Source organism: Tyto alba, unplaced genomic scaffold (assembly GCF_018691265.1).
Source record: "Tyto alba isolate M040663 unplaced genomic scaffold, T.alba_DEE_v4.0 Super-Scaffold_1000006, whole genome shotgun sequence".
NCBI lineage: Eukaryota > Metazoa > Chordata > Aves > Strigiformes > Tytonidae > Tyto > Tyto alba.
Genome location: NW_024881272.1, coordinates 11,120,499 through 11,142,989, shown reverse-complemented (window position 1 = coordinate 11,142,989; position 22,491 = coordinate 11,120,499). Strand labels below are relative to the sequence as shown.

The 22,491-nt window shown below is 36.3% G+C and overlaps 1 long non-coding RNA gene across 7 annotated transcripts in view; it reads left to right on the top strand.

Annotated features, from left to right (window-relative positions):
- Positions 1 to 1,393: 1,393 nt before the first annotated feature.
- The window catches only part of LOC116963498, a 65,779-nt gene continuing 44,681 nt past the window's right edge, over positions 1,394 to 22,491 (top strand). For all 7 annotated transcript variants that reach the window (XR_004408211.2, XR_004408208.2, XR_004408210.2 and 4 more), the window contains exon 1: positions 1,394 to 1,742. This is a non-coding gene — a long non-coding RNA (uncharacterized LOC116963498). The remainder of the gene's footprint in view (positions 1,743 to 22,491) is intronic.

The following is a 22,491-nucleotide window of genomic DNA, read 5'->3' as shown; positions in this document are numbered from 1 at the left end:
TGTTTGTCAGCTGTGTAATTATATTTTTAAGATATATATTTTTCCTGTTCACATATAAAGCAAACACATATTGATTTGCTGCAGCAATACCAGGTCACAGGCTACAGAGGAATGTTCCCATATCTTACGCAGCTACACCTGGAATATGGTGTTCAGCTAAGTGATGACAAGGGTGGTCAGTGAGGTGATGATAAAATTCTATAAATAGCTTAAGAGGGTGAATTCTAAAGAGGAAGAAGCATTGTTTTAAGGTGGTCTGAACAAGCTTGACTGGTAGAAACAAAAAGATGTCCTGACAACCAGAGCCAGGCGTAAGTTGCTGAATACGAGCTTGTATGAAATACAAATGCTAGCAGTACAGTCTCTCTGTGCTTGGCCTTGCATGCACCACAGGCACATAATGAATTTACTATTCCAGAATAAATATTCTGGTAAATTTCCAAGTATAGTTAAGCCCTTCAACTGCTAAATTAGGCCCTAAATTCAACAGTCCACCAACAGGAGCCACATGTCCAGAGTATTTAGAGCTACACTAGACAATGCCCTGGAAACACAGAAGAGGAAATAAACCTGCCCAGAGAGGAGGATGGACACAAACCCTGACAAATCTGTCATACCTCTACTTTCTGTGGTTCTAGGAAAACATGCATGTGGGATTTGGGAAAGGTCTTTTTAACAAGGGTTAATTGGAGAAGTATGCCGCACATGACCGCGTACCGTTTCAAATTACTGCTTATGCTGGCATAACTAGATCAGGCAAATGACAGAACACCAAAATAGGGAATAGTCAATCTTCTTCCCTTCTACTTAATTTTTATAGTTTCATTATTTTAAAAATGACCAAATATCAGCAATTATATATTATATAAAATGTGTTGCTTCTTTCAAAATATTATTATGACTAGATCCAATAGTTATATAAAATCTATTTTCTGTTGTCACTTGAATTATTAGTCTAGGATTTGGAACTGCTGAATTCGTCTGGCTTATGTGACACAAAAGCTCTAGTTAGGTGGATCCTGATATAGTCTTTTCTGGGCTTAAAAAATTCTAGAAAAGACAAAATAACTGCATTTTAGCCAGCCAGAATATAGTTATTCCCATAAAAATAATTGTACGGTCTGTAACTATGCATTACTCTAAAAGTCAAGTCCCTATCCCTGAACCCAAAGAAAGTCACTTCAGTTTCTCTGTGCTGCCCAAGTAACTGCAAGCGTTTCCTGACACACAGAACGCAGGCAGAAAAAGGAAAAACGTCGACTTGAGAAAAGCACAGCTTCCAATCCCCACCCACCAGCTTCAGTCAAAGAGATGACTTCAGTCCCTTTCTTAACTAATCCTGTCACTGTAAAATCCTACAGTCATTCTTCCACACATAAAGGGAAAACGGACTCACTAGGAGGACCTAGACTCTTGCAGCTTGAACTGTTAACCAATGGTGGAAATGCAAGAATGCTGAAGTTGTGCCTTCGGAGCCAATAGAGTGGATTTGTGTGTCCCACATGACTGTGTTTCCCCTGTCTTTCACATGGGCAGTATTTAGTTCAATTCAGAACTGCAGATAGTATAGCATGCAGAGCAGCAATGGGATGTCTGAGCACAAGTGGCTGACTTCCAGGCGACTTCAGGAAGCACAGTTGTACATTTCTCCTGATTTAAACTGGGATTCTGCACCCTTGACATCCTCCGACCCTCCTTGTCTCTGCAGGAGGAGACAGCGACCTGCACAGCACAACAAAACTGTGAGTACAGGGTCTATTTATTTTTATTTTCACCCAGAAAAGCAAATCTCTTAAAATTGTCAAAATGCTACATACATTAAATTAATGGTTACTTTTCCCTACGAGATGAACAGATATCTAAAGGGCTATTCAAATTCAGAAATATTTCTTGCTCGCTTCAATAAAGAAAAAAAGAAAAAGAAGAAAGGAAAAAAAAAAAAGAGTTATCCTCCAGGGCAGTGCCTGCATGCATGCTGCATGCCACACTGCTTCCTGACATAGCCAGCGTGCTGCTTTGTTCATAAAGAAAAACAAAGACAAAAAGCCCTACACACGTATGTTGTTCACTTTTATTTGTACTCTGTGTCTAATCAGGCCTGATCTGTCCCCAAGGGGAGAAAATAAAGGCAAACTTTAACTCCGCCAGCAAGGGCAGCCCAGACTTTCCAGACATCTGACAGTTATTATAATTAGCTATGAAAGACAGTGAAGACACTTTGGGGCAAATAGCTCTTACATTTGGAACAATGAAGTCGAGCAAGGTTCCCATCCCACCCCTTTCACGGGGGGAGGGGGAGAGGCGAGCCAACGGGGGGGGGAGTGTTAGAAAAGGGTTATGGCTGGACTGAAAACACACAACTAGTATAATATCTGGACTCACTTAGCACAAGGGGAGGCTTTTTGATAAGTGACTTTAACTACCTCTAAATTGCAGCTTGTATTCACTCAGATTCCTGGTGGGGTGGGAAAGGCTGTGGGGCTTTTCACAGCATAACGTCAGAAGGTTGGGGTGGAGGGGGCAGTGGGGACGGAGGGGGCAGAAAGAAGAGAATATCCGTAGCAAGAGACATTGCAATTGCTTCCCAGAGCTTTGCTGTCCAGATCTCCTTAAGCCCAAGTTGCTTTCTGGGCAAGATTTATGAGAGTTCTCAAACAGAAGCAACAGACAAAGCAGAGCTTTTATTTCTTCTCCGGAAAAGAAATTGAACTCAAATGGATAACTGTATAAGAAGAAGCACTAATTTGTATTTTGGTTGCTTTTTTTTTTTTTCTTTTTTTTCTCCTTACCTCCACATGTTCATAAGAGCTTTAATAAGATCCTTCCCCGCTGCCTGCATGCTCCTTCCTATCCCCCCCCCCCCCCCCCAAAAGTTAGATTCTGAAAACTATGCTCAGAAGGGAAAAAGCAAAGACAATAGAAATCTGACTCAGTCCTGGCTGGACTAGTTCTCTAATAAAGCATGAAGTGAAAACAGTTTCTAAGTGAAAGATGAGCAGACTTCTTAAAAAAAAAAAAAAAATTAAGTGCAATAAGGAGAAATTGTTGAAAGACTCCAGACGCTACTAATTATAGCTTAAATAAATCTTCCTGGACAGATGTTTGCTTGCTCCCACTGTGGGGAAAGGAACGTTAAAAAAAGCATTTTTTAAAAAAAAAGATTTTACATGAATTTTTTACATATGATTTTTTTTTTTTTTAAATACACCATTTTATTCTTTGTCTGCCCTCCTGTTATCTCCCCCTCCCCCAACCACCGCCCACTGTGAGCTGAGACACCTGAAGGCTAGACACAATGATCAACAGAGCACTGCGCTCGCCTGTCTGGATTCCAGCCAGATTTTTTTTTTCCCCACCACAATCAAGGAGCCTGCACGCAATGCACGGCAAGCCCCTTGCTCTGCTATGTGCAGATCAGACAGAAGTCTGAGCCGTGCTGCAGAAAGATTAAAGACAAACACAAGCCTTTCCTCCTTATGTCGGCCAGGCTCAGTTTCAACTTCATTGTGATTCGCAAAAAATACGAAATAAGAAACTTTGTAAATGCATGTTATTGTAAAAAACATGCGCATATGTGCACACACTTTCCAACAGAGTGTAACTAGGGGCATCCGCTGTTTCCTATTTCACAGTGGTTTCTACTCTAGCTTTACAGTCAATGCAGTATTTTATGTAAAGTTCATGCATTACTCTAATTGCCGTATAGCTCCCGAATACTATGCAAAGATTTTGTATATGCATACAATATACTACATAAAGGCAAACAGCTAGTGTGCAAAGACCTACATGTGAAAGGCAGTCCAACTGGAACACTTGGACATGTTTGGGTTTAGAGAGATTAGCGAGATCTCCTAGACAGTTTTGTGGCAGTTTTATACAAGGCAGTAGCGAAATGCTTTGCAAGTAGGTTGGCTTCAAACCAAAGAAGGGGTGCATGGCAAGGGACTAGTTAGCTGGCCTTGCCGCCCCTGGCCTTCCTGTTGCCACAGCCCAAAGGAGCGACGACTGGCCCAGTGTCATCGTGCCAGAAAGTTGGGCTTGGGAATGCAGTACTCCCCAAAATAGTTGCTCTCCGTTTGGTGTGGCTATGGGTGGGGTTAGCAGAGACATACAGGGAAAAGGGAGATTCAAAGCATTTATTCTATTTAATTTTTAAACCCACTCAGCGCAAACCTGTTTTCTAAAAGTTCTTTAGAACTGCATTGTCTTCTGGTACAAATTATGGTACAATACAGATGATGAATATTTTTTGCTTTTCAGTAAGGACTTTGTGTGAAAAAGACTTAAAATATGTTTTTAAACACCCATACACTGCTTTTAATTTGCTTCCTGAAAAGGCTTAAACTATATTTTAGTCGTAATAACAGGTATCTTAATAGAAAGATCGGATTTTTTTTTTAGCTTTTTTATTTAATATTGTTAATAAACACTATTAAAAAAGGAACACAGCATAAATATCCCATAAATTTAGTCTTTAAAAAAACTTATTTTCCAAATAGCAGCAGAGACATACAAACAAAAGGTTGCATGTAGTGGCAACAATATCCACAGGCAAGGTAAAGATTCTAGAAAAGACATTTCAGAGAAATTAAGTGAATTAATTGAGAGCTGTGGTCAAATTAGCATTCCTGTTTTGTTTTTTTTTAAACCAAGGGATTTAACACTTTTCTGAAGGAATGTTTCATATACCTTATATGAAATATACAAGCAGATTCAACACAATGGTCATATAGAGAAGTCCACACTTGCAAAATACATCTGTATCTATATACACAAGTTCACTAATATTAACATGTGGATTTCCTTTTCACTTTTCCTGGCATATTATGCTTGAAAAAATAAAACTTGTCACTTATGCTTCACAAATGTATTTCAAAATAACGCCCACAGCTACATTTGGAAGTGCTGACTTTTGTTTTCTTAAAGTAATGACAATAAGCAATCATATTTTTATCCATTTCCTAGAGACTGAAATCCTACACAACTCCTCTAAACTTCAGAAGTGATTTACCCACTACCTTGTAGTATTAGAAGGGATATTTCAACCAGCAATTTACATATTGTCTGTCAATGCTCAAGTAATGTCTAGGCACATAAGAGTTAAGCATTAAACCCGAGCATATGAATACAGGGCCCTTGTCTCCATGTTTAGTTCAACTCCCAGTAAGGTTTCTTGGTTTCTGTGAATGCAGAGTGTTTAGCAGCTCTGATTAAAGTAGGTAGGAGATACAAATGCCCAGCCTTTTTGCAAATATGGCATTATCCCCCAGCTGCTGTTGTCCAGGCACCTGAGACTTGGAGCTATGTGTTTTAGCTTTTTGCACAAAGAGTCTATTTACCTAAATGTGTAAAATTCAGACCTGTGGTTTTTTGCTGACTTCTTTAAACTTTTAAATAGTTGATGTTGAAACAAAGCAATCATCCAAGCTCATGCATATTTGTGACTCCATTCCTTAAAAATCTGATGTCTGTTACAGCTCATCTCTTAGCTTGTGGCCTCCAATTGGTTGTGCAAACTCCATGGTGCTACTCACACAAACTATAAGTTCTAATTTCTTTTTTTGAACTCTCCTCTCACCTCTTCCCCCTCCATGCTTCCTCTGCTGCATCTGATTGTTTGAGCCTTTCCTAGTTCAAGCAGAAGCACAAGTTTCAGTCATAAGAATAAAGTGCTCAGGATTACTTCCAAAACTTTGAAAAGATTAGTTGTTTCACTTATACCTTTACACAGCAAAAGTAACTTGAGAGCTTACCAGAAACATAGGCAGTCTCAATAAGGTAACAGGGTCAAATGAGCTCACGTATTACAGATAGGAAGAGAACTGCTCGTTGGGTTTTTATAGATAAAAAGCACAGAGTGTTTTAATGTAAACAGATTTCTGTTTGATATTTTGGCAAACTGTTGCAAAGCTCAAACTACGGCTGAGCCAAAATGACTTTCAGCATGGTACAGTTAGACCAGATGGCCACGTGTTCTTTTCTTATTTAGATGAGACTTTTCCTTTCAATAACATCTTTCTTCCTGACCTGCTTAAAAATTCCAGCGAATGAAATCAGCACAGGATTTTCAATTCTAATTGACCATGTGCAGAGGAAGGGCCAGTAGAGAAATCAGTAGGGCCATTGTAAGGCACACTACATCAATCTCCCCTTTGTCCTGAATCTTTTCTAGCATGAGCTAAAATAATTAAGAATATTTAATTTATATTATTTGTACAGCAAACGTAGTTGCATTCAGGCAAAAATCATTTCAAGTTCCTCTTTTACAAATGCGTGCAAGGAATACACGTCTATCACATACCAGACAAACAGGTACTCATCGTCATTTAATTGCCAAATATTAATAAAAAAATATAAACCCTCAAGCAAAGAGTGAACAAAAAAAAAAAAAAAAGGTGTGGGTGAATTAAAGCATGAACTGCTTTGCCTTTTCTAATGAAATCAGAAAATGTGAAGGATATGGTACTTTTCAAATTAAAAAAGAATGTCAGAAAAATATAACTTTCCACTGTCCAAAATGCTCACCCTTAGAATGTCTGTAATCTTCAAATGCTATTAATTTGCCTACATAAATTTTACACACACATACCCCACCCACACAATGGGGGTTGGTGATCACAGTCTCGTGTCTGTGTGATCTACATGCAAAGTACAGATTGTAAATACTGTATATATCACACACAAACATTATCTACAGAAATATGCACACAGATGACATCATTACAGTCTTACCTACTATTTTATTTGGATTTAGTGAGATATCTGTGGAGTAATATAACAATATTTATCGAGATTTAACAAGTAGGGTATGCAAAAGATGCATGAGGTCCTACCCATACATTATGTAGCCCATGGATAAGATACGTGGGTAAAATGAATCCTTTAGAAGAAATGGCGGGGGGTGGGGAAAGACCAATTGAAAGCAGTACAGAGCATGTTTGGTTGGTTTTGTTTGTGGCGTTTTGTTTTGTTTTTTGTCTTGTTTTTTTTTTGTTTTGTTGGTGTTTTTTTGTTGTTACACAAGGAAAAAAATTAGCAACAGATTTATTGTTCCTGTACTATTTTGTACAAATTCCCTCTATTATTCCCAGTTTAGTTTAACATTATGCTTGAGTTGTTGATGATTTCAGATTATCACTGTAAACCTGATTAAAGAAACAACCAAACAGCTCTGGAAAATAATTTCTGAAAAATTATTATGAAAATGGTTTCAATAAAATCGCCTTCTTTTCTTCAGTTGATTCAGGTTTTCAATAAAACCCCAATCACTTCTTAAATGTAAGGTGAAAATTCAGGAGAAAATGCAGTGGGCAGCATGGCTTTTACTATATGTCAAGCATGCAGTCCAAGTAACATGTGCGTGAAGAAACATGCCTGAGAACATAAAACAAAGCACAGACTTTGGGACTGGCCAGGCAGACATGGTAAACGGTCTGGTTTCAGCTCTCCAGCAAGATGCTTTGTAGCCCTGGGCAAATCATTTAACTGCCTGGCTTCTCATCTACGTCACATTAGCAGGATTCAAGTTTTGTATTTGTCATTATTATTGCAAGATCTGCATTGAGATACCACAGCAAAGGGTACTGGAGACACCTCAGATGATTGAAAAGAATATAAAATTCCAGACAGAACAATAGTCTTTTTTGTTGTTATTGAATCAGGTCATTTTTGGTGTGGTATTTCTATAACTAGATGAGATACAAAGCCTGTTTCTCAAGAGGTTCATGTAACTCCGTTCTAGCTTAATTTTCTTAAGTTTTTTATGTACTTGAACATACATTTTTTATTTTTTGCTAACATGCAAAAAAATGTCAGAATACATAATAAATGGGAGATACTATTCCATCTGTAATGAAGCTCTATATTCAACATAAAGTGCTGTAATAAAAGACCTAACAATTAAATGAATCCTGTAGAGTAATGCCTTATTTAACACCGTCCCGTGGTACCGGTGAAACTAACTGCAACAAAATGCTGCACTGCATGACCAGGACTGCCCAATCTGAGCTCTAGACCTCCAGTATTTGTGTGCCAAGGATCTGATCTTGTAATGCTGTTGAGCATATATTCTTCTAACACCTGAAGGCAATCTAGTGACCCACTTCCATGCTCAAAGCTCAACCCATCCTTGTGTAAAACATTGTGCTGAAATAGGTCTTTAATTTCTGCAGAAGCCTTTGCCATGAGAAGTAAATACCTTTACTGGGTTCTGCCCCCTTCATTGGCATTCATTAAATTGTGCTCTCAGTTTCACCTTTCTGTTTCTCCTGAAAACTCTCTGTTTCCCACCATTGAACAGACCGACTTAGAAACCCTTGGGCAGCAACTCTAAAAATCACTGCACAGGAACAGAAGTCTGTGGGCCTGAAGCAATCATGAGATTTCACAGATTTTTTCAGGCCGCCATTTTGTGACTAATTGAAATGATAGTGTCACACACATGGAACTGAAAACTTTTTCCCACCACGAGCAAATATGAGGGATCTCTGTGCAAAAAGAAAAACACAACATTTTCTGTTCAATGTTCCTATTAATCAATATTCACGCACAGTATGAAAGAAATACTCAAGCTTTCAACTATCTAGTGTAAGTGCTGTTCAGAAGCTGTAAAAATGAATTAAGAAAAAAGCCTATGTGGCAGATCTGCTGGTCATCTCAGTAGGCTGGCAGAAGGGTTGGGGTAGTGAGAAGCAGGCAAGGGGGAAATATCCTGCATGGAAGTAGGGCCTCACGCACTGCTCAGAACGAGGAGAGGAAGTCAGCAAAATGAGCATGGTTACATGAAATTGATGGGCTGTATTTCACCAGCCTATCTTTACTGTCAAGGCTCCAGACTATATTAGGAGTCTATCCAGTCTCTTAAGCCATGGGATGTGGATAATGGGATCAGATAAAATGATTAAAGTCAGTTTGGTCTCATGATTTCAGCTACTAAGTGTAATAGATGCAAAACTGAAAGACTTAATTGTATGATAAAAGTACAAAAACCTCTTTGTTATACCTCTAACATTTTTCCAGTTTAGAGAAATTGATGAGGGTTTTTTTGTTTGATTTAAAAAAAAAAAAAACAATGGGAAGCCAGATTATTATTTTCTTGCAGCATCCCAGTTGAAACTGAAACAAGTAACCTCAGAATAAGTTGTAAAACTGAATTTTATACTACATCCCATGGGATATTTTATATAAAGTCTCTGGTTAAGAATCTGCAGAAAAAAGGATACATTTGAGTTGTTTACAGAGTTTGCTGTCTTTTTTTTTTTAAATAAAAATTTGATCATTTCCCACAATGTCTTAACCATCCACTGAATTTGTGCTACTGTTCTCGATCATTATCCTTTAGTTAATTTGAAACCACTTTTCTAAGAGAATAATTTGCAAAAATAATTTAAAAATATAAGTATGGTGAATGACAACAGTGAAGAAAAGCATTTCCCATGGTCGATTAGAAGACACAGAAAGGGTTAAAATTTCAGATCTTTATGTAAGAATTAAAAATGAAAGGAGAGTTAAAAAGGGGGAGAAGGGGGGGAAGAGCTAAGCTGCTGGTGACTTGAGTGTATTTATGGATTACTATGTCCTGAAAAGAAGAAAACCAGAGTTGTAAGATGACACTGCAGGGGTTGTCTGGACTTTTCACCGAGTGTAAAGTCTGTTTAGTCAGTGTCTTAATGCCTAATGCTGACCTTTGCCCTCTTCACTCCTCCCTGCTCCAGGTGCAACATTTCTGCAAGTGCTTTAACATTATTGGAAAGTTTGTGCAGGTTTCACATGCTGCAAAGTGCACCATGCATTTTACACAAAAACAACCCTTACACACACCCAATATCAAGTCATAGCACTTTTTTTTTTTATCCTAAGTACACACAATAATTTGTTTTCCACATTTTCCCTTATTAGTTATTACTGCATTAAATTAATAATAATAATAATAAAAAAAGCTTTTTTTGTGAGGTTATTCCATTTGCATAATTCTATACAACAAGGAACAAGATTAAGTTTAAACTCATGTCACATACTCCCCAGCACTGTGAATTATAGCAGGAGTATGCAACATATGCCAGCAACGCTATTGATCTCTCAAATTAATTCTCTTTGCTATGGAAATGCGAGACAAAAACAGAACCCTTTGCTACAAAACAGCCAAGGCACTTCAGCTGGTTTTCCTCAGAAATAAATTGATTTCTTGTACAGTTATTAAATATATTGGGACTGATATAGTTTTTTAAAGAAAGTCACAATACTTTTACAGAGTAATAATAAAAAGACCTAAACTACATACAGTCAGAATAATTACAATTTTGATTTACAGAAATAAGAAGTGTAGTAAAAAGAATATTAAATGAAATGCTATAAATTCTACAATTGTCAGAGATGCAGCTAATATAAACAACAGCACACATATATGTAATGTTTATTCATCTGTGCCTTATATTTAGTAAATGGTTGATAAGATTTGAGGGCTTGCAATTGACCTTTGCTGGGGAGAAAGATTAAGCTGGGTACCATAATCTTTGAGACCATTACAGATTTCGTGTGCCGCCTGAAAAACCCACCATGGGTGTTTTCTGCCACTGTGGGCAAGGAATCCATTTTCCCCATTCATATTATGCTACAGGACTGATGGCTTTATCAGTCATATAAAGCTTACTGGAAATACAAGACTGTCCAGTACATGTTTCCTGCACTGTGTGATCTATTCCAGCTAACTACACCTAAAAAAATTAGAAATTATGATTTAGAGATTTAAAAGCTTTAAATAACTGACTTCCGCCACATTCCTTCTTCACTGAGCTATGCTGCAAAATGTTCATTAATCTGAAGGCGAAGAGGAAAAGGATTGGTTTGAGAAGAGGTGAATATTATCAAGTACTCTTTATGGAGAACCTTACTAGTCAGAACTATGTAGCCAAAATAACCAAAGATGGCTTCTTCTAGGTATACTTCAAGGTGAGACTGGCATAAAAAGAAGTCTGATGAGGGTGTACATTTAGGGAACTTCCATGACAGAGATGTGTTTGGATCTGGTCTAAAGCATTTATTTTACTGGATTGGCTTTCAGATATGACAAGCAGCCTGTAGGATACTGTGTCTTCCTGAAAGAATATTTTGTTGTTTCCCTATGACACCTATTTTATCAATTAATTTAGGACATCTTTGTTATCTAGGGAGTTAAGGAGTTGGGTTTTGGAGGAGGATATTTTTCTTTAAAACAAAATATGGATCTTTATACCAGTATATTCTAGGAGTAGGCATAGGTCAAGGGATCAAAATATTCTGAGAAGTGCCCTGAAACAGTTTTCTGTTTTCTTATGTTCTTCGATTTCATTTGTAACATTTGGACTACAAGAGAATCAAGTAAAAAAAAAAAAAAATTGTTTACTTCATGACAGACTATTTCTAGAGCTAGGCAGCTTTATCTCAGCACAAAGAGTGCTCCTGTTCACAGTGCAGCTGCTAACAACTCATCAACACTCCTTGTTTAAGAGTAGGGTACAATTAGAAGTCAAAACTTTAAAGCAACCTGAAATGTTGTTATTGTAGAAAGCTATGCAACTGGATTTGATTTCTAGTCAGACTGTATGCCTTAGCTCCCGACACTGTTTACAAGACATATTTAGTGCAGGTGGTACTCTCCTTAATTTCACTGGAGGTCAAGTATACTTGTCATAATTGTATTTTTTGCACGGCTGAGAATTCAACTACTGTAGACTGAAAACAGACATTGTTTCTGTGAAGGAAACATATAGCACTGAAGAGTTGGACTTGAACTAAACAGAATGAAGTAATTTTTCACACTGTTTTCTCCTCCTGTCTCATCAAGATCACCACTTTTGAGGTTGCTTTGTATCGGTGGAAGCAGCCATTTGGATATTTACACTTATAGAACTTCAGAATGCTTTGTCTTGAAAAAGTGGTTTCATTTGTCTTGCTTTAGGTGGATACTATGAATCATTTTCAGGACTGCAATATGAGATGAAGGTCTTGTAATGCTTGTAAAATGACTGATTTTACAATGATTTGCAAGTATAAAATGGAATAAAACTGAAATTAGTCAGGTTTCTAACTTAAGCAGAGAGAAAATTAGATAACCAAAAATATAAATTCATTTAGTGTTCTGCTATTTTGGGACATCAAAATCATGTCTTTCAGAAAAGACTCACATAAAGCTTATTCTCTGTAAATTATGAACTTATTTGTTACAATTGTTACACACCATACCAAATCTGCAGAAAGAAATAGCACACTATTCTTGTGTCTTAATCCATTTACCCTTATGAATTATCAGTTCCTTCTACATTCAATAATAGAGGAAACTGTCCATTGAACCTGTTTTTTTCTGCAAATACGTATTTCCCTCATCCTCTAACTTCCAATCATTCCTAATGCCTTCACTACACATTTTACCTGAAGAAAGGAAATACAAGCAAGCCATCTTTGAATTGTGTTTGGGATTGAAGTTCTTTTCCCTGTCAGTTGAAACAAGCCATAAAAAAAAACAAAAACAAAAAACAACACAAAAAACAAAACCAAAACTAACCCAAACAAACAAAAAAAACCCAAACAACAAAACAAACAAGGAAAGAGGTGACTCCTGTAATTCTTACAGAATCATCAAATGGTTTGGGTTGGAAGGAAGTTTAAGCATCATCTAAGTTCCAACACCACTGCCTTGGAGGGGGTTATATAATACTTCAGTCTTGCATAATGCTTAAAACACATTTTTTTTCCAGTAAACAGCATCCTAATATATTATAGACATGGAAGAGAAGAAATTCTTCCTTCCAAGTTTTGTGCACTGCTAGGATCAGAGCTCAGGTGTGCTCCAGACCATCAGTTTACAAAATTCTAAAACTAGAGACATATTTCTCCTGTGAAATCCATTCACTGGTGAGCTGCTTCTTACCCGTGTCTCATCCCACCTGCTTCTCTTAAACCACTCTGCCTGAATAGCTGTATTCCTCTGCAAAGAGTAAAATGTAAAAATGTAAAAAATTGGAACTGGTTGCAATAAATATGAAAAGTTACTATAGATAGGATGAGGCTTTTTTTATTTTACTTAAAAGCAAATAGAATAGTACCTTTTTGTGGGCAGATCACTTTCAAAGGTGCATAAATATTTCTATTAAATTGACACAAGAAAGATTAGGACTTCAAATTAAATTTTCATTATTAGTGGAAACCTCAAATAAATAACCAGCTTTCAATCTGATTAGTCTCTCTTTCATAGTTTTCCTACTTGTAAAATTAGAGACAAGGTTCCTCAAAACAGAACAGTACTGTCAAGGAAGCACTGTCTCATGAAATTTCAGTAGGTCAGAAGATGGGACATCCTTACTTCAATCTGTGGGATTAATTTTGTTTGGTTTTTTTTTTTGTTTGTTTGGTTTTTTGTTTTTTTTTTTTTTTTTTGTTGTTGTTGTTTTGGTTTTTTTTTTTTTTTCTCCTAAATCAAAGCTTCCTATTTCTTCACCTCACTGGTGACTCATGCACTTTTAGTGGTATTTATTAAGTTTTACCCTTATTTTACGGTTAAATCCACATTTGAATTCTACAAAACACATCATAAAAAAATAGGAAAAAAGATCCCTCTAACCAATAACCTCTGCCAGTTTTGTACATCTATTCAGGGAGTGAAGTTTACATAACTTCATTTAGAGAGTCATTCATCATGACTACTCTATCAAGTACCAGTATTCTAGATTAATTTTTCAGGCTCATTGGCAAAATTTGGGTAACTCAAGATCTTTTCCATTAAAAAAAAAATAAAATCTATCAGTTACATTAATGAAGAAAGTGAAACCTGAGTTACTTAAAAAGATGAAAAATCTCATATCCTTTTCAAAGAGGAATTAAGAATGTTTTTTTGAAAGACTGGTTTAAATTTTCTATAAATCAAAAATTCCTGAAATTTAAAAAACAGGTCAACACTAGCACTTGAACGTGTATCAAGTTCATTAATGTATTTCTTGGTTGCATAAGTGTTTAACTTGGTTCCCCGAGGGAGATGCCAACACACCCATAACCCATGCATGTTGTTTTGTAGCAGCTAGCACAGGGGATCACCTTTAACATCATGCCAGCAGGCTTCAATGGATTAGGACTCCATGTGTTTCCAACACACTCCTGGTGAAAGAAAACTGGTGCCTTGCATATGCAGGTTATGAGAACATCAAGGCCGTTGAGTTCACCAGAGGGACTTGGTGAATTCAGAAACTTTTTATTGTATTGAGACCTAGCTCTCTAGTCTGTTCTCCAAAGACTCTCTGCTGGGTAACACACTATGCAGTGCTTAAGTCCTGTCCTTTTCTTCCTTTCTTTGGGATTTAGACAGAACAGACAGCAATGATTTCCTGGTGGATGCCCTCAGGATTCACTGCATTTTTTGGACATTGCAAAGGGAGAGCAGACAGTCAAGAAAATTTGAGACTTTTATAGGAAAGGAGGTTGTGGCCTTTGGCTACAAGATCTTAATGAGCTTCCTGCTCCTTTTTTCCTTAGCTCTCTACAACAGGAGGTGTCAAGCGTAACGAAGACTAGAATTGTGCGTTCCTCATTGCCAAAGATTTGTCATCCAGTATTTTTAAATTTAGAAACTTATCTTGGCTGGCATTTCTTCTACAGCACAAATGTAAAATAAGTGAGGTTAACATAGCATAAAAGAGAAATGTGGGGGAGACCTACTTCTCAATTGTTCTGTTTGAAAACTCATACTTTATTTCGTGACAAGCAATAAGATTCACTGAAAAAGGCATTATGCATTGAAAGATACTGGGCATTCTTCATTATATGAGAATATTTCTGAATGAAGACCTTCTGTATTGTTTTCCATTTTCTTAAGAAGGCCTCAGACTGTACCAGCTGTCTAAACATATTTACAGTCTCTCCACACTGCTGCAATTCCACTGTAGTGGAATTTGTGTAAGGGTCAAAGATAGCATAACTGAAGATTTTTTGTTTTGGTTTGTTTTTTATGGCACAGGAAGATAGCCATGCATTTTCTGCAAACATAGTTATGCATATAACTGGCTCATTATAGAAACATTTGTTAATCTAATTTAGAGATACCACCTGAGTGACTGCTAACCATTTAGGAATTTTTTTTTTTTTTTAATTTAGTGCTACATAATGTAGCTTGCTTTTGACTTACCTACCTTGTCCTCTACTACAGTCTTTTTCTATTTGTTTTTTCCTAAGATGCTAGTTGAGCCACAAAAGCAAGCCCTGTACCTCCAGCATAATTGCCAAGTTAATTTTACTTTTACTTAAATGAGTAAGTTGGGGGAGATAAACAAACATTTTGGATTCAGATGATAAATCCACATCTGAAACCAGCACCTAAGATGAGATAGGATCAAGCTTACCTAAAAGCAGATAAGGAATTACTGAATAACCAATAAAACATTTATCGCTTGAATCAATTGCTCAAAATTTGACAGTTAATATCTTTTCTGAAATTGCTATTTGGAGGATCCCTCCCCCATCCTCCAGGAAAGACATCTGGCTAGCACTGAATGGAGTTTAGTGTTTGAACATCCCATCTGGTCATCTGGTTTCATCATGTTAACACATGATTCCAAGTCATTCAAGAAGTATGAACAATGGATATTGTATTCCATATAGTGCCATGTGGATTTAATCTTTAAAAGATGGTGGCACTGTAAAACTCAGCCTTTTAGTTAAAAGTCAAAACATTTTATGTACTGAATGCTTATTTCCTATAGCCTTAGAAAAGTCTCACATTTTATCCTATTCAGAACAAGCAAATAATGTCTCCCTCACACAGTGCCGTTCCCATTCTTACTTATAATACCTTTCTTAAATCAAGAACACGTTTCCTAAACATGGCAGTGAAAATCAACATTAAGACAGATTTTTTCACAAAAATACTCATTAATTTCATCCTCGAATTACTTCCAGATTGCTTAAAAACAAACATAAAAGTTTGCTAGGATGTAAATGGAAGTTGGGCACCTTTGCCTTCTAGAGCTGGTAACTCTACCTTTCACTGAGATTAACAAAATCTACAAAGTCTCTCTTCAAAACAAATTGTGAGTGTTTTATTCAACAGACCAGCACTAACCTGCCTCAGTGATGCTGAAAGAATATCTCATTTCTCTCTATCCTCTTGAATAAAAATTTAAATTTCAGTTAATAACATTTCTTATTCAAACACTTTTTACACTTATTTCTTCATAAGGATGATTGACCCGCTGTCCTGTGACACTGATCTTAAGACAGGTATTTTCTATATTTATTAAAGAATCCTTAGTAGAAGCAAATATTCAATAAGTGGCTTATTATGAAGAGTTAATAAAACTGATTTCAGACTGAAAGAGGGTCATAGAAACTTCAAATGTAAGAAGGTATTTAAGTATTTACTAGTTGTCCTTTAAGAGGCCTAATCAAATTAGATTGCTTCATTTGAGGACTGGGGAAAGTGAATGGTTTTACCAGCTAGCGCATGAAGATGTGGAAGTACATACAGAGATGTGGGAGAGAAACATCTTTTTAGTTGAATGGAGTAGGGAAAATGTGCTTTAAAAATTTACACAACCTGTGTTATGTCATGTAAAAATCAGATTTCTGATTCTCAACTCTCATTTTATTTTTGGAGTTAAGATTCTAAAAGATCTGATTTCTTTATCAAAAATCCCTGGAACTGTACCAGGGAGAGGGCCTACTTTATCCTCAGAACTGTGAAGCCAGAGTCATAGCTGTGTAACAAGACATTATAGATTTGGCTGATGAGAAAAGACAAAGAGAATTCTATAGAGACTGATAAAGGAGATTAAGTTACATCATCCAACTTTTTCTGAACCCTGTTGAAATGTATCCTTTCTTTAGTGTCACCATAATTACCAGCCAGCTCACAGGGTGAAGTTAGATAGATAAAAGTGGACATGAAGAGTAAAGTGGATTGCATGACATCAGGATTTTGACACCAACACCTAAATCAAAAGTATTTAAGAGGCTACTGGTGATGCTTAAAAGATCACTTTGCACTGTCTGGAAAATAAGCTTACCCGCTCTGTTGTTTCAGTTGACGAAACTTATCTAGAGGATCAGGACTACTGTATTTGGAAACAGAAGGGGCAAAGGAGAAAGAAATGTTCTCCAGTTTACTTTGTGGAAGCAAATGAGTTCCTTGGGGAAGGAGCTGGATAAGTTCACAGCAAAGCTGGGTTGAAGGTTAGTTGTATCAGTTGGAGATTTTATTTAAACTTATAGAGATCATAAAGACTGTTAAACCAGTGGATTATAAGGATTCAGTGTCACCTCTAGATGATTACAGCAGGGAAGCTACTGAACTCAGTAATTCATTATAAGAACTATAAAATCCAAGATTGGAATAGAGATGATCCAACTTTGCTGGTTTTAATAGTGTCCTACTAATCCTATCATATTGAATGAGTAATCATTAGTATATTAGTGACTATGTTCATTGATTAGCACCTTGGTTCTAAAGAACTAAGAGAGAATTGTTTGTTTCACTTGGCATTAACTTCTATCAGCCCTTCTCAAGTAATTCTGGTTGAGTACTCATTCAGCAGATTTATGCAAGCTATAGCAGACAGCCTGTGTCACAAAGTCTTCACAGTCTGTTTGTCTAATTCAAGTACTCTATCTAGAAAGGCATTGCTTTTGAGTACTTAAAACCTATTCATTCAGTTCCTTATGTTGACAGGCACAGATTCCCTAAAATACACAATACTTTTCTGTAATTATTAACATAGAGAATGTTATGTACCTTTCTCCATCATCTCTAACACCTGAATTATTACAGGCACTTATGCACTAGACAGAAAGAGGGACTTCAGGAAACTGAAGTCCTAAACTGAGTCTGCCTGAAAGCACTTTTAAAAGATTTTATGTTTCTGTGGCCTTACGACATGAAAAGCGTGCAAGATCCTTGCTTGGCAAGAACCTAAAAATTTCTGTCTTCTAGAATTTAGGCAGTTGGTTAAATCTAGTTGGTTCCATATAAGTATTTTGAACGACTTTTTATAGTGGAAATGTTTCACTTCATACAACATTTAGAGTTACAGCTGGTTGTATTCGTGATGGGTTTATTCTCAGATGTAGCAAGAAAAACTTGAAGAGGTAGCAAGAGTTCCCAAAGGAGACAGAATTCATTCAAATACTTTACTCCAAGTTAGACCACGCTAGCCTACTTAGCTGAGGCAAACTCGATGCCAAATGATCCTCAAGAAAATTAGCAATACATCCATTTAAAAGGGCAGTAATACAGTATGTGAGAGAACTCTTGTTACTACATCAGTTGATCTCTGATTTGTGACAAAGTGTGGTATATAAGTTTTTAGTTCCTGCATGAGGTAAGGAGTACTTTTCTAGAACGCTATATTCAGTCATCTTGCTCCTACCTATGATGTTTAACTACTTAAAATAGAGTGCCTTCACAATTCTATTCTGCATTGCAGGGGAGGATTATCTCAACAGTTTAAGTTTCAGCATTAAGAGAAAAATAAGTGGCTTTATTGAATGTATTGACTCTTGATGGATATCTACAAATAGCTACCACCATTAACTGAAACTAACATGTGGTCCTAATATGAAGTATTGTATGGGCAATCTGAGTTCTAACTTGGACTTTGATTATTTGTAACTAATGGCTAGCCTTAAGGAGGCTCTAAGTGTGTTATGATCCAAATAACTAAATGAAAACTTAAATCTCTTCTCCCTTTGTTCATGTAACTACGATATTTGTGCACTGCAGACATTTGAAATCTCAGCCTCTCCCTCTTGTTAATACAATCTTGTTTTCCACATATAAATGGCAAGCTGCCAATTAGGGAAGTACACATGCTGCAATGCAAAGGAAAATAAGTAGATATGTCTATGTATTAACTACAAGTCAGAGTATTGTCTCATGCAGCTGGAGTGAAAAACACTCCAAAAAAAGTTAATTACAACTCCAGTCTTTATTATTATAAGCAAAAGCTTTTGTGAGCTAGAGTTACATTCTTCTCTGCATCTTATTTCTTGTTTTTAAGTCTTATTTTGTTTTTCTTCTTCCACTTATTCAAACTCTTGAAAATCATGTCAAAGGTATTAAAACAACAACAACAAAAGTGTTATAACAAAGCAATTTATCAAACTATATAAGAACGAACAAAATTCTCTTCATTCACTCCATTACCTCTATGGGTGAGCCTTTTAGTTGCTTTTATCCATATGTAGAGCACAATTCCAACAGACACCAGAATTTCATTAAAATAGCTAATAAATAAAACCTATTAGTATTGATTGAAACACTCTTATAAAGCTTCCTTTTCCCCATCTTGGGGAATGAAAGAGCAAGTTACTGGTGAAGCCAGGAGACCAAGGTTCATCTGGACTCCTGTGCCAGATTGAGAATGATGTAATATGAAACTCATCTTTGCTCATTCCCTGACTGCCAGGCTGTGGGAAGGTATTTCCCTTTATTCATTCTACTATAAAAGCAAATTGGGATTATTTTGCACACTGCTATATAATACCAAAGAAACCTAGGAAATTCTGTATGGTATATCATACATACAGTTGTATGTCACCCTCAAAACCTGGCAGTAGTAATCCAGATCAGAATACTGATAAAAACATATGAAGTTAACAAAACTAAAAAACCCCCATATGTTCTCTTCCTATCTGTATTTTTGTCCAGGTAGTGTATCTTGACCATCTGCAAGGTCACCGTATTCCTTAAGCTTGCTAAAATAAAAATATAACCATAATTATATTTTATTCATCCTCCTCTCTAGTTAAGAATGAGAGACTTAGCATAACTAAATTCTGTAGGCTCTAATCTCTGCATGACTGTGCTGTATTCTCTCCTCATGAAATGCTTGGCATCTTCTTGTGCCACACTACTCAGCATAAGCTGCTTTTCTGTAATTCATAGACCACTTCTGTATAGGACCATTGCCATTTTTCATTTGCAAAAGCAACTATATGAAGTAATAGAACTTTCAGAAATAGAAAAAAATGTGTCCTACTTTTATCTTAACAAAAAGTGGCATTTCATTTTATAGCCTTGCCAGTGCACTTGTTAGTAATGTGATATGATGTGTCATGTAGGTTGAAGTGAATTTGTTTGCCTCAAGGGTGAAGTGCCACTTCTCACCAAAAACGTAAGAAGATTTCACTTCATATTTGACTCCTAATTCATAAGTAGTGCAGTCTTTGAATATCAGCTTTTCTGTCAAGCTGGAAGATGGTGATTCATGAAGTTAAACTTCATGTGGGGTTGTACCATTTTTAAAGAAAACTTCAGAAAACATTTCTAAGGATTAAAAAGGTATTTATAGTCAAAAACAGACACAGTGACTGCAAAATAGCTGTTTCCCATTCAGCAGCAAATGGATTATTTTAGACAAATCTCTTCACTATTCCTAAATTTCGCTGAAATTTAATGTAGAACTGAACTAGTTTTGAACTCAAAATTTCGTAGGCTAGAAAAGGGGAGTTTTCTGCTTACCTGTGGTCATGAAATATTTATCAGTTTGTCAGCTGAAAAAAATAGCAATGAATGGTTTACAGTGATTCATTTTTATATGTGAAGGACTTCATATAAATTAGCAACCTAGCATTCGGTGGTCACATGTATTCAACATAGCGAGTCACGTTACTTTATCTCACCCTCATACGAGCATAACAACAACATGGCCTCCTACTAAGTTTAGTGTTTCATATACTGGGACAGAAGTACCTCAAAGTTGCTTGGCATAGTCAACAGTGCAAGATAAAACTAAATGCCCAGTTTCTGGGGAACTTTTGCAATAAATCTTATATACAACAGTACCTACTCCATAATTCCTATTAAAATGCTTTTAGTCCATTTTGAATAAGTACAACTACTTACATGAACTTTTCAAATTAAATATCCAGTAAAACCATTTAATAAAATATAAAAATGCTCTAACAAGTCCTCCAGATGAAATAGTTAATTTTAATAATAGAACTACATCACATCCCAGACCCAAATCTACTTTTTCGGTATTTTAAAAGAAAATTGCAATTGTTTAGAGGTATGCAAATTCATACAAGGGAGGGGAATGATGACTTTTAGACTTTTATTAGTGCAATTTTGGGGGGAGGGGGAAGAGGAAAAGGAATAAGAGTCAGCTCTGCATTTAAAATAGTTATTTTGCTGCCAGAAGACTGCTGTCACAAAACAGGCAATACCTGGAACAAACCAAACAAGATGACGGTCTTCTCAGGCTCTGCCCATGACCAGAGCCAAGCAAATACGTAGCTGACAAAGAACACTCAATAACATTTTACTAGGTCTTTGAAACCTTCATCACAGTATTATAGATAACAAGGCTTAAGAGATGCCACTCCTGTTGAAAAGCATTTTCAACCATTAACAAAATTATGGCAGGCTGCCATTTTCTGAGTCATGGAATTGTGCTGTTTGGATCTCAGGCATTGCAGGTGACTTCTCACAGAGCAAGACACCAGATTTCACAGGAATTCAGCAGAATAGCCTAGCTATTACCACAGCCTTCAGCTTCCATTTTAAATCTTTTAAGAGGGCTAGGTATACACTTGGGAGAAAAAAAATGGGGAATGCTCGAGAGGATCTGTAAAGACTGATCTGTTTGAGGTGTGGAATGAAAAAAAAGACTGGTAAGATCTGATATGTACGAAACCTGTATGTGTTCTGAGCTATCTTAATATTTAAGACAAATCCCATAAAAGGAGTTTCTCGCTGCGAATCATGTACTGGACTCGCTTTCATTGTTTTTTAACACTACAAAGTTGCCTCACAAGATAAAAGCTGGTTGTTCATTGAAGTATCATAAAAAATAATATTGTCCAACAGAAGACAGTTATTTCTTTACAATGACAAAACCCCATTAAATTAGAAATGTTTCTATGATTAAGACCTATGCAAATACTTAAAAATGTGTCTTCCTCAATCAAGTTCAAGCCAAGAATATTGCACTGTGTTTGGGAATATAAGGTGGAGATTGACTAAAATTTCTTCTTGGCTCAAATTTAATTTGATGGGAGTCTCAAAGTTAATCATCTCTAGATTAAAAATATATTAAAAAACAATCAGTAAAACTTGAATACACTCTACTTTTTATACATACTTCAAAGAATTCTGGTAATTTACGCTGTTCATTTTTTTTTATGATGGAGATTTATACAGAAGGTTCTCTATGGATTTTAAGGCAGAAGGACCTGTATAAAAATTTTAAAGAAATAATCACTAAAAAGATATCTAATTACACATTTAAGAAGAAAAATGTTATTAACAGTCAATCAAAGTAGCAAAATGAATACAGAGCAGATTTTAGTTTGCTAAGTACCACTTGTATTTGCAGAGAGGAATTTTGTCTAGAAACGTGCAAAATGCAGAGTAATAGCACTCTTCTGCAATGTCAAAACTCAGTGTCTTGAGGTACAATGTTTTAGCTGGATACAGAATTACTTTTTTTTTTTTTTTCCCCAGTTAAAAGTATTAAAAATATCTGTTAAAAC